Here is a 16,845-nt window from a genome sequence, read left to right as displayed (position 1 = left end):
GTTCGAGGCCTGGTCCGGGAAGATCCCACATGCCGCGGAGCACCTAAGCCCGTGCACCACAACTACTGAGCCTGCGCTCTAGAGCCTGTGAGCCACAACTACTGAGCCCGCATGACACAACTACTGAAGCCCACACGCTCTAGAGCCTGTGCTCGGCAACAAGAGAAACCCATGCACTGCAACGAAGAGTAGCCCCTGCTCGCCGCAACTAGAGAAAGCCAGCGCACAGCAACAAAGACCCAAGACAGCCAAAAATAATAAATAAAAATAAATTTATATTAAAAAAAAAAACAGTTCAGGGGGACTTCCCTGCTGGCGCAATGGATAAGACTCTGCGCTCCCAATTCAGGGGGCCCAGGTTTGACCCCTGGTCAGGGAACTAGATCCCACATGCATGCTGCAACTAAGGAGTCCACATGCCACAACTAAGGGGCCCTGGAGCTGCAACTAAGGAGCCTGTGAGCCACAACTAAGACTCAGCGCAAGCAGATAAATAAATAAAACAAAACTAGTTCAACCCAAAGTGTGTATGAAATTAATGATCTAACCATCAGTGAAGAATTATTTCAAGGGCAGTAATTTGATTGTACATAGCAAACGGGATATATTCTAGGAACAAAAAGAACAGATTTTTTTTTTTTAAAAAAGCACAAATCTTGGGGCTTCACTGGTGGCGCAGTGGTTAAGAATCCGCCTGCCAATGCAGGGGACACAGGTTCGAGCCCTGGTCAGGGAAGATCCCATATGCCGTGGAGCAACTAAGCCTGTGCGCCACAGCTACTGAGCCTGTGCCCTAGAGCCTGTGAGCCACAACTACTGAGCCTGCGTGCCACGACTACAGAAGCCCACGCACTTAGGGCCCGTGATCCGCAACAAAAGAAGCCACCGCAATGAGAAGCCCTCACGCAGCAACGAAGACCCAACACAGCCAAAAATAAATAAATTTTTTTAAAAAAAGCACAAATCTTAAATGAGTTAATATTAATAACGTTAGCAGTGTTATTCTGAAACTTTATATATCAAGTATGAAGTATATAAATATTTTGCTGTCTTTTTAATGTCTGTAGAATCAGAAGATGCCCCCCTTTTTATTCCTGATATTGCTTGTTTATACCTTCTCTATTTTTTCTTGAACAGTCTCATTAGAGTTGTATTCATTTTATCAGTCATTTCAGAAAATAACTTTTGGCTTTCTTCGTTCTCTATATTGTAGGTTTATTGCTATTTTATTTCTGCTTTTATCCTATTTCCTTCCTTCTTCTTTCTTTGGGTTTAATTTGCTCTTCTTTTTCTAGCTTCTTGAAATTAATACTGAGGTCACTGATTTTTAACTTCTTCTTCTTTACCATCTATACATGGTAAGTATTTCATTGTAGATGCAGCTTCAGCTTCCTCCCACAAAATTTGACATATAGTGTTGATATTTTCATTACTATTTAACTCAAAATATTTTATAATGTTCACTGTAATTTCTTCCTTAACTCATGGATTATTTAGAAGTGTATTCCTTAATTTCAAAATGTATAGGAATTTTCTACATGTCTTTTTGTTATTAATATCTAGCTTAATTTCACTGTGGTCAGAGAATATACCGTATACAACTTCGGTGCTTTGCAATTTGTTGAGACTTGCTTTAAGGCCTAGCATATGGTTAGTTCTGGTAAGAGATACACATGTGCTTGGAAAAAAATGTGTATTATTCAACTGAACTCCAGTTTTTGTGCCCCCCACTCCAAAGCTCTTTTTAGTTTCTCCATCTCTCAGCCACTGCTTTCTGTTCAGTTTCCCATTCCCCTAGTCATCACCTTTGGGTTAGCAAATTCCACAAAGTAAGAAGTGGCACCAAAGTAGGGGCTCACTTCTCTGGACTTCTCTCTTCTCTGACATCTTTTCCTTGAAAATCCTCACTGCCTTGGTAAGCCTCAGATACCTTCAAATAAGTGTATATTTTTCTTTTTCTTTCTTTTTTCTTTTCTTTTCTTTTTTTTTATTGCTTTGGTGTCGGCTGAAAATTAAGTTAACTGATAAGTATCAAACTATCTGATATCTTGAAATCAGATAGTGTTAAGTCCTTGAACTTTGTTCTTCATTTCATTTTTTAATTATTTTTTAAAAATAATTTTTATTGGAGTATAGTTGATTTACAATGTTGTGTTAGTTTCAGGTGTACAGCAAAGTGAATCAGATATACATATATATATTTCAACCTTTTTTTAGACTATTTTCCCATATAGGCCATTACAGAGTATTGAGTAGAGTTCCCTGTGGTGTACAGTAGGTCCTTATTAGTTATCTATTTTATATATAGAAGTGTGTATATGTCAATCCCAATCTCCCAATTTATCCCTCCACCTCTAGAGTCTTAAAATAAACCTTGGGGCCCCAACATTTTGTGAGCAGAAAGTAGACTGACAAAGTAGAGCAAACTCCCCCCCAAATACATGCAATATCCACTTCACATATGACCAAGGAGAATAACAAAAAGAACCTCCCAGGGCTTCCCTGGTGGCTCAGTGGATAAGAATCCGTCTGCCAATGCAGGGGACACGGGTTCGAGCCCTGGCCTGGGAAAATCCCACATGCCGCGGAGCAACTAATAAGCCCGTGTGCCACAACTACTGCAGCCTGCGAGCCTGGAGCCCGTGCTCCGCAACGGGAGAGGCTACCGCAGTGAGAGGCCCGTGCACCACAACCAAGAGTAGCCCCCGCTCGACGCAACTAGGGAGAGCCCATCTGCAGCAATGAAGAACTAATGCAGCCAAAAATAAATAAATAAATAAATTAAAAAAAAAAAAAAAAGAACCTCCCAGAATGAAGCAGCAAGAGGCCTGGAGAACAATGGACAAGGGCGTCCCTCCCAAGGACAGAATTAAGGCCACATTCCCCACCACAAGGATCAGGGGTCCTTGGACAAATGACTGCTGTGTATCTCCCATCCTTCCCCACTTTCCAAATGGAAACTTTATTATAGTTACCCTGTCCCTGTTCTACCTTGGCATTCTGAGTAAGTGGGTACAGATATCTTGCCCCTTTAGTTCATTAGTTTCTCGATCAAAAGAGACCCACATGTGAGCATACTAAAGAGATATCCCCACAGCTTCCATGATGTAGAGACTACTGTGTATGACCCAGAAACCCTGGGCTGTGAGCTTGATGCTGTGACTGGATGGCATTTTTGGTTTGTCTCCTTAGAGGGATGACGAGTGTATTTTACCTGCAGGAAGGAGAGTGAGCCAAGTATATTATGACCAGAAGGGCAGACTTTGGTATTTGTGGATGCCATTCACCAAATATTTGGGACTCTCAACTGTTCAGGCACATGATAGGACTACTGGCTCTCCTGCGGTTGAGTGAGGTCATGTGACTAGTATTGGCCAGTGGGTTGTGATTGGAAGTGACAGATGTAATTTATTGGAGAACATGTAACAGATGTGTGATTGACAGTGTGAAACAGCCCCAAACCCTATTTTCCTCTGGAAGAGAGTTCAGCACCTTCGGAGATGATGGCTGCTCCATTAGCCTATGATGAGTAGAGCCCTTTCCCTTGCCAACACAAAATAGACATGTAGTGTGAGCAAGAAATAAACTACTATTGTTTTAATCCACTGACATGTTGGAGTTGTTAGTTACCACAACATGATCTGGCCTATCCTGACCAATACAGAGTCTTAATGAAATCATGAGTTCCTACTAATATATCCTAATTATAAGCAATGATTGCTCACTCACCCTGCATTCATACAAAAGTGCTGCTCATGTGATTCGTTGCAGGAGAAAGGAATTGTTTTAACAAATTAAAAGAGCAAATCAAAATCACAGTGAAATACCACTTCATACCTAACAGGTGGTTATAATTTTAAAAATGGAAAGCAACAAGTATTGTCATGGATGTGGAGAAATTGTCAAGGATGTGGAGAACCCTCATACATAGCTGCTAGGAATGTAAAAAGGTGCAGCTGCTGTGGAAAACAGTTTCACAGTTCCTCAAAATGTTAAACGTAGAATTAACATATAACACAGCAATCCCACTCCTAGGTATGTATCCAAAAGAAATGAAAACATATATCTATACAAAAACGTATACATGAATGTTTATAGCAGCATAATTCATAATAGCCAAAAGGTGGGACAATTCAAATGTCCATCAAAAAATTAATGTAATGTAATTGCAAGATCAGGAATTTGCAATTTTCTAAGCTCCCTGTATGAGATGTATGATAGTGATTTGAACATCATTGATTTGATAAGTTATTTTTAATGGAGATACCTCGGGATAAAGCAAAACTATCATTTAAAATACACTGTATTAGAGGAATGAATGTTAGCTTTTGCTATGGTACAAGGGTTGATAATCTTTCCTAAGTACCAGTTGTGTCTTCATTGGTTCACCTGCTCAAAAACTGAAGGAATTGTGGGCTTTCATTGTTCTCAGTAAGTTTAACCAAGTGTGATGAAAAGACAGCTGATTCTTTTTATCCTAATGCCCATCCCTATAAAAAGGTCAACATCTGTAATAATAAAAGAAATGCACATTAAAATGAGATACAATCTTTCACCTACTTGTTTTGCAAAGATTAAAATGATAGATAATGCCTAGTATTGACGAGGGTTGGAAAATGAATACTTTCAATCATGGATGGTGGAAGTATAAATGATATTTTTATTGGAGGGCAAATTGATGATGTCTACACATATTTTATACATACATAACTTTGACATGGCAATTTCTATTCTAGGAATTTATCCTTTGGTAATACTGACATGATTGTTTACAGCATATATATTCAAGGTTGTTCTTTGTAACATTGTTGGTGATAGCTAAAAACTGTATACAATTCTATGTTGAACAATGCGGAATGAGATAAAAAAAATTGCTACTTCCTTTTTTTAAAAATATTTATTTAGTTAGTTAGTTAGTTAATTATTTGGTTGTGCCGGGTCTTAGTTGTGGCAGGCGGGCTCCTTAGTTGTGGCACGTGGGCTCCTTAGTTGTGGCTCCAGGGATCCTTAGTTGTAGCATGAGAACTCTTAGTTGCGGCATGCATGTGGGATCTAATTCCCTGACCAGAGATCGAACCCAGGCCCCCTGCATTGGGAGCTCGGCATCTTATCCACTGCGCCACCAGGGAAGTCCCTATGCTACATCCTTAGAATAGAATTATATGCCATCATTTTTAAAAATGAGATTAATCTATAGAGACTGACATGGGAAAGATATCCAAGCTATACTTACTGTAAAAAAAACAAACAAAACAACAACAACAACAACAAAAACCCCATGTATGTTTATTATGATTTCCATTTCTGTGAAGGAAAAGAAACTGTTACAAAAGTAGTATTATTACTAATAACAGCAAACACTTACTGTAAAAAAAACAAACAAAACAACAACAACAACAAAAACCCCATGTATGTTTATTATGATTTCCATTTCTGTGAAGGAAAAGAAACTGTTACAAAAGTAGTATTATTACTAATAACAGCAAACACTTACCGTTTGTAAGACACTGCCCTAAGCAAAGTATAAATTATTTAATCTTCAGAATGACCCTATGAGATAACACTATTTCCAGATGAGCAAAATGGGGAAGAAATAGGTTATGTAACTTGCCCAAGATCTCATAGACAAAAAACTGGAATTTGAACCCAGGCAGTCTGGCTCTGGAGTCCATCATCTTAACCCACTATACCAAGTCACCTAATGTATGTATGTAAGCATATACACACACAGTTTACAATAACACACATCAAACTCTTAACAATGGTTCTTTATCAAGGAGGGATTACAGGAACTTTCAAATTCTGTTACTTTTTTGGGATAATAGTTAGATTGTTTGTCACACCACGAATATACTACTTTTGTAAACGAATAATTATTTAGTTCCTGCCATGAGCCAGATACTGGGGAGAGCAGTATTTTAGTAACAAGGTAACTAGCTACTAACAAGTAACTCAACGATCTCAATGTCTTAACAAAATTAAGCTTTATTTTTCATTCACATCACAGCCTGAATTGGGTGTTCAGCTGGCAGCCTTTTATATTTTGATTCAAGGATTCTGTCTCCAATCTACTTGTGGTGGCACCATCTTCTCAAGCAGAGATCTGCAAATATTTTCTATTAAGGGACAGATAGCAAATATTTTAAGTTTTGTGGGACATATTGTCACAACTACTCAATGCTACCATTGTGGCATGAAAGCAGCCCTAGACAATATGTAAATAAATGGGCATAGGTATGTTCCAATAAACCTTTATTTACAAAAACATTTGGTGGGCTAGATTTGACCCATGGGCCATAGTTTACCAATCCCTGTTCCAGGATCTTCTCAGAGTCCTGAATTGGATCCTCTCTGCATTCAAGTGGTCAAGAGGAAGAATGAGGCAGGCCTAGAAATGGGACATGACTTCAACCCATATCCTATTGGCCAGAATCTAGTCACATGGCCTCAACCAGATGAGTGTAGGATATGTACCTTTCTTGTGACTCAATGAAAGGAAAAGACATTGCTGACCTGCTGCCAGGCTGTGGCACAGTCAGCTCTTTTTGTCACCGTATATTGTTTACTCTTTTTCCTTTGTATAGATAATGTTTTCTCCATCACCAAGGGGACGGCCCAAAGTTCCACCCAGTAAATACATCCAGCTCAAAGTCCAGGCTCTCCAGGTAATGTCCAGTTTTCTTCATCAGGCTCAGATATGACTCTTTATGGTCTGGTGACCTAGGAACTAAAAAGACTAGTAATCTGCCAAGACACAGCCACACCCATTGGTAATGCAAGGAAGACTGCAAAAAACATTCTTATTCAGAACAAGGAAGAACTGAAGACACACAGTATTCACTGGGCCAGAGCAGTTCTGAAATCCCACTGGTAAATACTGTGAAGGTCTCTTTTTCTGGGAGTAGGTCAACCCCTTTGGTGTTCTGATACCTCACACCAGCCTGCTACCCCACAGGGATGCCCTCACTCCACTCAAGCTCTAATATCCTGTGCTGGACAGCCATCCACATGAACGTCTCCCTCCCCCGCCCAAGTTCTGACACCCCTTGCTAAGCCTCCCCTCCACAGGACACCCTTCTCACCCCAGGCTGTTCACTCCTATTTAGGTGACACCAGGTCATTAGTTAATGACTCTACTTAATGACTTAGGGTGGAATAATTCAGGAAGGAAAAGAGAGAAAAAAGAAGAGAAAATGAAGGGAAAAGAACTGAAGAGGAAAAGAAAAAGCTCAAAGACTATTTTATCTCTTACTATTGAGGTCTAGAAGCAGCCAGAGTTTTTACCTGCAAGGCCCCAAATTTTAGACTCTATTCCCTTCTATTTCTTACAATCCCATGAGGGAATTCTTTCCTGATCTCATCTCTTTCTTATAATATCTTGCCACACACTGCTAAAAATAACCTCTGTTAAGTTTCTATTTTCTATTCCAGTCCCCTGGGGACTCAGTAGATACATGGTCTGCTGCTCAAGTAATCTCAAGCAACAATTTTGCCAAATGTTTTGCCACTGCATCTCATGGCTAACCGTCTTTTCAGCCACTAATACTAGGTTCATTGCAGCCCACCACCCACCTGCTCTGTAAACGCCACACAGGTTATTTTTTTACAGTAGTGTTCCACTTCAAGCAGTGAACAAAACAAATAAAGTGTCTACTCTCCTTCAGCTTACATTCTATAGTATTCTTCTAACTCCTGATACGCTTTTATTTTGGGAGGGGCATGCTTGTTCTAAAATGTGCTCAGGGAATTCCCTGGTGGTCCAATTGTTAAGACTTCGTGCTCCCAACGCAGGGGGCACGGATTTGATCCCTGGTCTGGGAACTAAGATCCCGCATGCCCCCCACCCGAAAAAAAAAAAAACAAACAATAAAATGTGCTCAGGATTTGTTTTAATCAAGTATGATAAGACATGCAGATATGGAAATGACTGTCATAAAGGAAAAAGTTTTTGTATTCACAGATCTCTGGAAGCAGGAGGCATGGCACACCACACAGGACCACACGCGGAAGCACCGCGAGGCACAGGGAGTGAGAGGAAAGCATGGTTAAAATCCTTTATTGTGGTTTTCACAGGAAGGAAAGGATGAGGCAGAGTAAGCAAGCTGAGCAGGTTTAGGATTCAACAGTTTGATTTTAGTGGAGAGCTGTAGGGTTGGTCCCTAGATATCCAGTGTCTGGCCCTGGGGCTATTTTAGGGTAGAAGGATAGCATCCTGAACTACAACAGCCTGGTAAAAGGAGGTGGGTGGGGTGTGGACTCAGGATTGTTTGGCTTGCCTGTTCCCAGGCAAGTCCTTTACTATCTCTGGGAATTAACAGGGAGGGACAGTCCCTCCCTAGGTCCTTAAGGTCATCATAAAATATGGAACATTTAAAAAACTTATTAATACAATACTGCTCTCTCTGACTAGAAGAGAATCCTATCCCCTTCCTAGTTCACCTCACTCGGATCATTCCTATCTATTTAGTAGAACTCAAAGAGTATCTCCATCAGCCACCTTTTCTCTTGCCCAAACATCCAGATTCAAAAATCATTAAGATTTTGCACAGTTCCTGCCCCTCTCTCACCATCTCTCTCTCCCCCCCGAGTTCTCTTAAGGCAACCCAGACATGTCATTTCACCCCTACATACTTCAGAATGCATTGCTCAAAAAATAAATATTTTCTTAAATTACATATTATTTCTAGATATCTAGAAATAAAATCACTCTTCTTTTAAAAAAGAGTAACCAATCTGTTGACAGTTCTGATGTCTGTCTGTGGTAGGCAGAATAATGCCCCCCTCCCAAATGTCCATTTCTAACCCCCAGAACCTGTGAATATGTCACCAAACAGAGCAAAAGGGACTTAGCAGATTCAATTAAGTTAAGAACCTTGAGATTGGGAAGTTATCTTGAATTTTCCAGGCGGGTCCAATACTATCACAACAATCCTTGTAAATAAAAGAGAGAGGCAAGAGAGTCAGAGTCTGAGAGGAGATGTGAAACTGCAGTAGGGCCATGAATGTGGGAAACCTTTAAAAGCTGGAAAAGGCAAGGAAACAGATTCTTCCCTGGAGTCTCCAAACTCTAGATGCCCTACTGAGACACTGATCTTAGCCCATTTTGCACTTCTGATATCTAGAACTATGAGAAATAAATTTGCGTTGGTGTTGTTTTTGTTTTTGTTTTTAATTTATTTATTTGGTTGCACCGGGTCTTAGTTGCAGCAGGCAGACTCCTCAGTTGCAGCACATGGTCTCCTTAGTTGTGGCTCGTGGGCTCCCTAGTTGTGGCATGAGAACTCTTAGTTGCGGCATGCATGTGGGATCTGGTTCCCTGACCAGGGATGGAACCCAGGCCCCTGCATTGGGAGCACGGAGTCTTATCCACTGTGCCACCAGGGAAGTCCCAAGTTTGTGTTGTTTTAAGCCACTAAATTTGTGGTAATTTGTTACAGCAACAATAGGAAACTAATACAGTTTCTTCATATGTGAACATGAGTGTGTTTCTAGCCAACCTGAAAAGTACACAATTACTGAAACATACTCATATCAATAATTGATATCATTTTGATTCTGTATAATTAACTTATAGAAGTTGAGTTTTCTTTTTTATTTAGCAGTTCTCAAATTTTGAGCTTGAGAAACAAGAGAACTTTCATAATAGTGTTGAAATAATTAAATATCCAGAGAATGCCAAGCATATTTAATTATAATCAGCATCATCTCCTTTGTATCAGGTGAAAGAGAACTTCCTTGTTGTCTACTGCTGTCTAGGAAACTCCAAATAAAGTTTAGGTGTAAAAGTCATCTGGACAGTTTTATTATTTTGAATTTGGGGTTTGAATTGCAGAAGGACTGTAATTAAAAGACTTATCAGAAGGAGACAAGATATGAACATAAGTGACATAAGTAGCTATTAATCTCTATAAGCCAAACAAAATAGGAGCTCTGTTAAACTTAAGATAATTTTTAGGGAATTCCCTGGTGGTCCAGTGGTTAGGACTCAGCGCTTTCACTGGCCCAGGTTCAGTCCCTGGCCAGGAAACTATCAATAAGGTCCTGAAATCTGCATGGTGAGGACAAAAAAAATAAATAAATAAATAAATATATATATATATATATATATATATATATATATAATTTTTATTACTTTTTTTCTGGAGATAGGCAAAAGTGTACTAACATATTTACTCAGAAAATATTTCACATTCACACAATAGTAGAATCTTATTTAAATCTCAGGCAAGCTAGGGTTTTCTGAATAATTTTCTTTCTTTTTTTAATCAATTAATTTATTTATTTTTGGCTGCGTTGGGTCTTCGTTGCTACACGCAGGCTTTCTCTAGTTGCAGCGAGCGGGGGCTACTCTTCCTTGCGGTGTGTGTGCTTCTGATGGCGGTCGCTTCTGTTGTTGTGGAGCACGGGCTCTAGGCGCTCAGGCTTCAGTAGTTGTGGCTCGTGGTCTCAGTAGTTGTGGCTCGCAGGCTCTAGAGCGCAGGCTCGGTAGTTGTGGCACACGGGCTTAGTTGCTCCACGGCATGTGGGATCTTCCTGGACCCGTGTCCCCTGCATTGGCAGGCGGATTCTTAACCATTGCACCACCAGGTAAGTTGCTTCTGAAGAATTTTCTGATTGGAACTCTCCCTGAGCCATCATGCACTGTGTTGTGTAATATTTGTTCAGTCAGATTATGAATTAATCTAGGGACACAACTTTAGGATTTGTTAATATTGAGTTGGCCAAAAAGTTCGTTCGGGTTCTTCCGTGAGATATTACAGAAAAACTTGAATGAACGTTTTGGCCAACCCAATACTTTGTTTATACATGGAGCTTTCTGTCACACCTTGACTTAGTTCATTTGTATATTTCTATGGGACTTTCCTATGTCCCTTTTTTTTTTTTTTTTTGCTATGTGCCTTTAAGAAAGGGGAGAGAAAAAGTCATGCCTCCAGAACCCTTTAGATTGCTTAGGAGATTATGAAGCTCCAGACAAGTCATAAACAGTAAGTCCTACTTTATTTAGAGTTCCATTCTATCACACATTCAGGCTCATTCATATAGTTGTTATATAAAACAAGTGAATCCATTTTAAAGTTCTCTTTTCTTTGTTCTAAATCCATATGCCTGGAGTTAGCCAAACTGAAGAGCTTAGAGCCATCTGTCCTGTTTAGAGAACACACAAGTCTTCCACAAGACTGCCCTCACCTTGGACACTAACTGCAAGTTGAGACGGTTCCCAAAACCACTCTCAGGTTAGACAATTCACTAGAAGGACTCACAGGATTTACTGAAAGCTGTTATACTCCTGGTTACATTTATTACAGGGAAAGGATACAGGCCAAAATCAGCCAATGTAAGAAGCACACAGGGAAAAATCTGGGAGAGTTCCAAACACAAAGTTTCCAGAGTTCTCTCCCACAGAATTAGGGTGCTGTTATCCTCCAGCATCCATGTGTGACAATAATCAGGGGTATCACGAACCTGGGAAGCTAACTTGAGGTTTCAGGTCCCGAATTTTTATTGAGGCTTCATCATACAGGCATGATTGATTGATTGATTGATAGATGATCCATATGGTTGAACTCAGTCTCCAGGTTGGTCACATGGTTGGCCTTTCTGGCATGGCAAAGGCCAACCCCCACTTTAAAGGAACACACTCCTATCAGGTGTGACACAGAGTACCTCCCAGAAGCTAAGGGCAAAGGCCAGACCTCTCTTTGAGCAAGGTCAAATTATTTACCATACATCATATGAAAAGAATTCCAATTTCTTCTTTTCTTTTTTAAAATATTGTTATTATTTTTTTTTGGCCATGCCGCGTGTCTTGCAGAATCTTAGTTCCCTGACCAGGGATCGAACCCTCGCCCTCGTCAGTGAAAGTGCAGAGTCCTAACCAGTGGACTGCGAAGGAATTCCCCCAGTTTTTTCTTTCATCGTATACATTTTCTCCCCTTTGATGGTGATTTTTCTGATTGCATACAAATGACAGATTTTTACGACCAATCAATCTCTAATAGTTTTCAAAGAGAGGGTAGATAGCTAAAGTTACAGAAATATAAATTAACCATTATTAAGGCTAGCTACCTTTCTTTTGCAGGGAAGGAAAAGGCTTTTTTTCATTCATACACAAACAGCAAACCAGTAGCCATAGTTCTCCAACTTCAGCCAAGGGTTGAAAGGAAACACAGAACATAATACCAGTTGGTTATAGCAGTTCCAGACCTCAAAAAGCTGTTTTCTGTTCACAGACACATAAAATATTTTTAGTTCTTTAACTCATAATGACCTACAGACAAGACAAACAACATAGACTGCCAGGCCAAACAAACAGAAAGACAAACCAACAAAAAAATTTTTAAAACAAACATAGAAAGACAGATACTCTGACTTCTGCTACCCAGTCATGACCAGATTCCCTCTGTCTGCCATCTGGCATAGACAAAAAGGTTACATCATAAACAAACAAACAAATAAATGCCAGATTCCATGTTTCTGCCACCAGCAGTTGTGCACAAATCAAAACCAGAACTATATCCAGACTTGTCCATTAACTTGAAACATAGAACCAGAAACCCAGAAAGAGATTTAGTCAGAGTAAAACTCTATTGCCACATGAGAGTGAACTCAGGAATCAGCAAGATTATGTCCAGGTGAAAATAGCCCACTGGTTGCCTTCTCTGGCAATGGAGTGTACTCAGATCTGATAGGGAAAATCCACATGGAATTCTCAGTGGAATCTGAAACTGCCAAAAGAAGACTAAGGAGGCCAATAAATTAAGAAAGCCAGTATTTAAAAGGCTTGCTCACCACAAAACAAAGCAGAATAACTGAACAAGCATCTTCTAAAAGGAAAATACCCACAAAGTACCAAGATTATCAAATTAACAGTCTGTTAATAAAGGACAAATAGCAATTTTCTCACATGATTATCTTATCTATAAAACTTCCCCCCATATCTTCAGATATTAGCATGGCAAAAGTCAGAAATTGAATTGTTTTTGGTTGAGAGTCAGTAATTTACAGGAAGGCTCAGGCTTCATTTAATTTGGGATCCAGAACTAGACCCTGGTTTTGTCGTGTTTTGTTTTTGTTTTTTCAGTGTGCAAAGTGTTGTGTATGCGTGTTTGTTTCCTACCTGTAGGATGTGATATGTATGCTTATCCTTAGTAGAAGCAGGCAGTGTCGATTTTGTTCCACATTTCTTTAGTTTCCTTCTTGATATCTCCCTCCCCTAGTCTATTTGAATTATTGTTTTAGTTTAATTTAATTGCATGGTAACAAAGGCCACTTACTGAGCACTTAAGTTATGTCAAACAAAAATATTATCTTACTTAATAGTCACAATAACTATGAGGTATGTGTTACTCTTATTTTGCACACACACAAACACACACAAAAATGCCAAAGAAGCTAAATCATTTATCCAAGGACCCAAAGATCCATAAGTAGTAAGAGGCGAAACTGAGGTTTGGACTCCTGCTTACTTCCATTGTATTGTTGTCGTGTTGTGCTAGTTTGCTTTCTCCACCAATCATAGGCTCCTTGACAACAGGGATTATGTATTGCATCTCTGAATGACCAAAACAAAATATATGGTGTAGTATGTAGTAGGCATATAAACAAATTAGCTATCCTTTAGAATTTTATAATTGTCTAACATGGATAGATCTAATTTTTTTTATATATATATAAATTTCTTTATTTTTTGGCTGCGTTGGGTTTTCGTTGCTGGGCACGGGCTTTCTCTAATTGCGGCGATTGGGGGCTACTCTTCGTTGCGGTGCTTGGGCTTCTCATTGCAGTGGTTTCTCTTGTTGCGGAGCACAGGCTCTAGGTGCACAGGCTTCAGTAGTTGTGGCACACAGGCTCAGTAGTTGTGGCTCGAGGGCTCTAGAGTGCAGGCTCAGTAGTTGTGGCGCACAGGCTTAGTTGCTCTGTGGCATGTGGGATCTTCCCGGACCAGGGCTCGAACCTGTGTCCCCTGCATTGGCAGGCGGATTCTTAACCACTGCGCCACCAGAGAAGTCCTAGATCTTATTTTCGAAAAAGATATTAAGCTTCCTGCAGGCAAGGAATGTTGAAGTTAAAGCAGAGGCGATAATGTCAAAGGTTGATGCCAGCTAATGGTCTGCCTGGGCCCATACTATGATGTAGTTCAGGATATGGACCTCAGCTTTACTAGTAAGAAACTCAGTTTGGGGGAATTCCCTGGCAGTCCAGTGGTTAGGACTCTGCGCTTCCACTGCAGGGGGCCCGGGTTCGATCAAACTAAGATCCCGCATGCCGTGTGGCCAAAAAAATAAAAGAAACTCAATTTTGACCATGTATCCAGAGTTGATTAGTTTACAGGGAATACTCATTTTGTCCAAGCTCACAAGAAAGTGATGAATGGGCATAACTGTATGTTATCTGGTCAGAGATTAGACTTTCTTGGACAGGTTTGTCACTAGAACATAGATCACCTTTGTGTTCTCTGGATAGACTAGCCTCCAAAGTTTTACGTTTCAATGTTCAGGAAACTCTAAAAAGAGCATAGGAACTCAACTGAAACAAATGCTTTTGATTTACATAGGGCCCACAGGGTAAGATAAGGGAAAAACTTGGGTTACTTAACTTCTCTGAGAAGGAAAATGAGGGTAACAATAAGAGTACCTACTGCCAAAGTTTCTTATGAACACTGAAAACCAACAAATATACTAGTTGTTACACTGATAAAATTGTAACTCCTTTTTTTTTTTTAATTTATTTAATTTTGGCTGTGTTGGGTCTTCATTGCGGTATGCGGGTTTCTCATTGCGGTGGCTTCTCTTGTTGCAGAGCACGGGCTCTAGGCGCGTGGGCTTCAGTAGTTGTGGCGCACAGGCTTAGTTGCTCTGCGGCATGTGGGATCTTCCCGGACCAGGGATTGAAGCCATGTCCCCTGCAATGGCAGGCGGTTTCTTAACCACTGCGCCCCCAGGGAAGTCCCTAAAATTGTAATTCTTTTTTTTGTCTGTTTTTTTTGCTTTTTTGTTTTTGTTTTTGTTTTTGTTTTTTTGGCTGCAAGGCTTGCGGGATCTTAGTTCCTGACCATGGGCCCTCAGCTGTGAAAGCTCAGAGTCCTAACCATTGGACCGCCAGGGAATTCCCTGTAATTCATTATTTTAAAATGGAGGTCATTTACAGTGACTCCAATACTGGTCCCACTGTTCTGAGAACGTACCAGGCTCCCTCCTGCCATGGTGTCTTTGAATATGGTGTTCTCTTTGCCTCTTTTCCTCTGTGTTATTTATTTATTTATTTATTTATTTATTTATTTATTTATGGCCGTGGGATCCTAGTTCCCTGACCAGGGATCAAACCCATGTCCCCTGCTGTGGAAGTGCAGAGTCTTAACCACTGGACCACCAGGGAAGTCCCTCTTTTCCTCTATATATCTTCATCTATTCAAATGTCATCTCCTCAACCAGGCCTTTCCTGATTATCCTAAAACATCTTATTTTTCTCTCCTGCTTTACTTTTCTCTGTAGCATCTATATAATCTAATACACTAGGTATGTTTGTGTTTTCTGTTTCCCCTTACTAGAATATAAGTTCCATTAAGTATGGAGGTTTTTCCATGTTGTGTTCACTGCTATGTTCTTAGTACCTGTAAGAATGCCTGGCAGAGAGTAGACACTCAAATATTTGTTGACTACATGAAAGATGTTCACTACATGAGCTACGTGAAAGATCCAGAACATCTCCTTCCTGTTACAAGGCACACGGGAGGTCTCTGGGCAAAAGATATCTTTTGCTAATATCAGTAGGTCTCAAAAGTACCTGGAAACCTCCATTAGCACCTTGATATAATTGGATCCCATCATTCATTAATTCAGGTCATTCATTTACCCATTCACTATTCATACTCATGCAGTTCTTACTATATGCCAGATACTAGCTTAGTACTGGGGGTCCAACAATGAATTTGCATGGAACTTATTCTAGCTGGGACAAAGATGTGGTTGAGGATGGGGAGAGAACAGAAGAACCATGTTTATTTTTGTCACCTTGCTAAGCCACTAGTTAATTATAAGCCCCTTTTTTGGGATATCTATGCTCTCCCATGTTCTCCTCCTCATACTTTGTGCTGTTTGCCCTTGACCTAGCAGTTTGTTTAATGAAGCATGGAATCTCTTGCTTTTCTCTAGTAACAGAGAATTTTCAGGCAATTACTGTATTTGGTCAAGATCCAAATCGAAAATCAGAGGCAGCTCTGAACCCCTGACTAACGCATCACTAGCTGATTATATAAATGGTAATGTGCAAAGACAACTTCTCGAAGATGCCACAGTAAAGATGTTTCTCGTTAATAAGTGGTTTCATTTCTCTTTGGGCAAAGGATGCAAGCTTTGGATGTAAGGAAAATAATTTTACTTCCTGCAAACATTCAGTCATTTAATGTTTAAGAATTACTTAATGAGATCTTACTTCATGCATAGCACAATATGATGCTCTATACGGGTACAATAAGTGTAAGATATAGACTGCGCTCTCTAGCAGATGGCACTTCCATTAAGGAGACCAGACACAGACATAGTGTTTCCACTTCATCCACCCACCCACTCCCTCTCGCCATCAAGCCATTTTGGTTTCTCTTGCCTCCCTGACCACATGGTATACTGTGGCTATACTCTTGTCTGTATCCTAGATTCTCTCATGCCTTGACTTTTCCCCACTTTCACCTTTTCTGTTACTCAGTTCAAGATTTTCATTCCTTTTGATCCCAGGTTGCAGAGCTGCTCGAGAAAATCAAGTAACTTAGTATTACATAACTTTCACCAGGTTGCAACTGAATGTTTACAAGCAATCTGTATACAGGGCCTGGGAAGTGGGGAAGGAAAT

Source organism: Eschrichtius robustus, chromosome 5, assembly GCF_028021215.1.
Source record: "Eschrichtius robustus isolate mEscRob2 chromosome 5, mEscRob2.pri, whole genome shotgun sequence".
Lineage (NCBI taxonomy): Eukaryota > Metazoa > Chordata > Mammalia > Artiodactyla > Eschrichtiidae > Eschrichtius > Eschrichtius robustus.
This window is presented reverse-complemented; position numbering follows the sequence as displayed.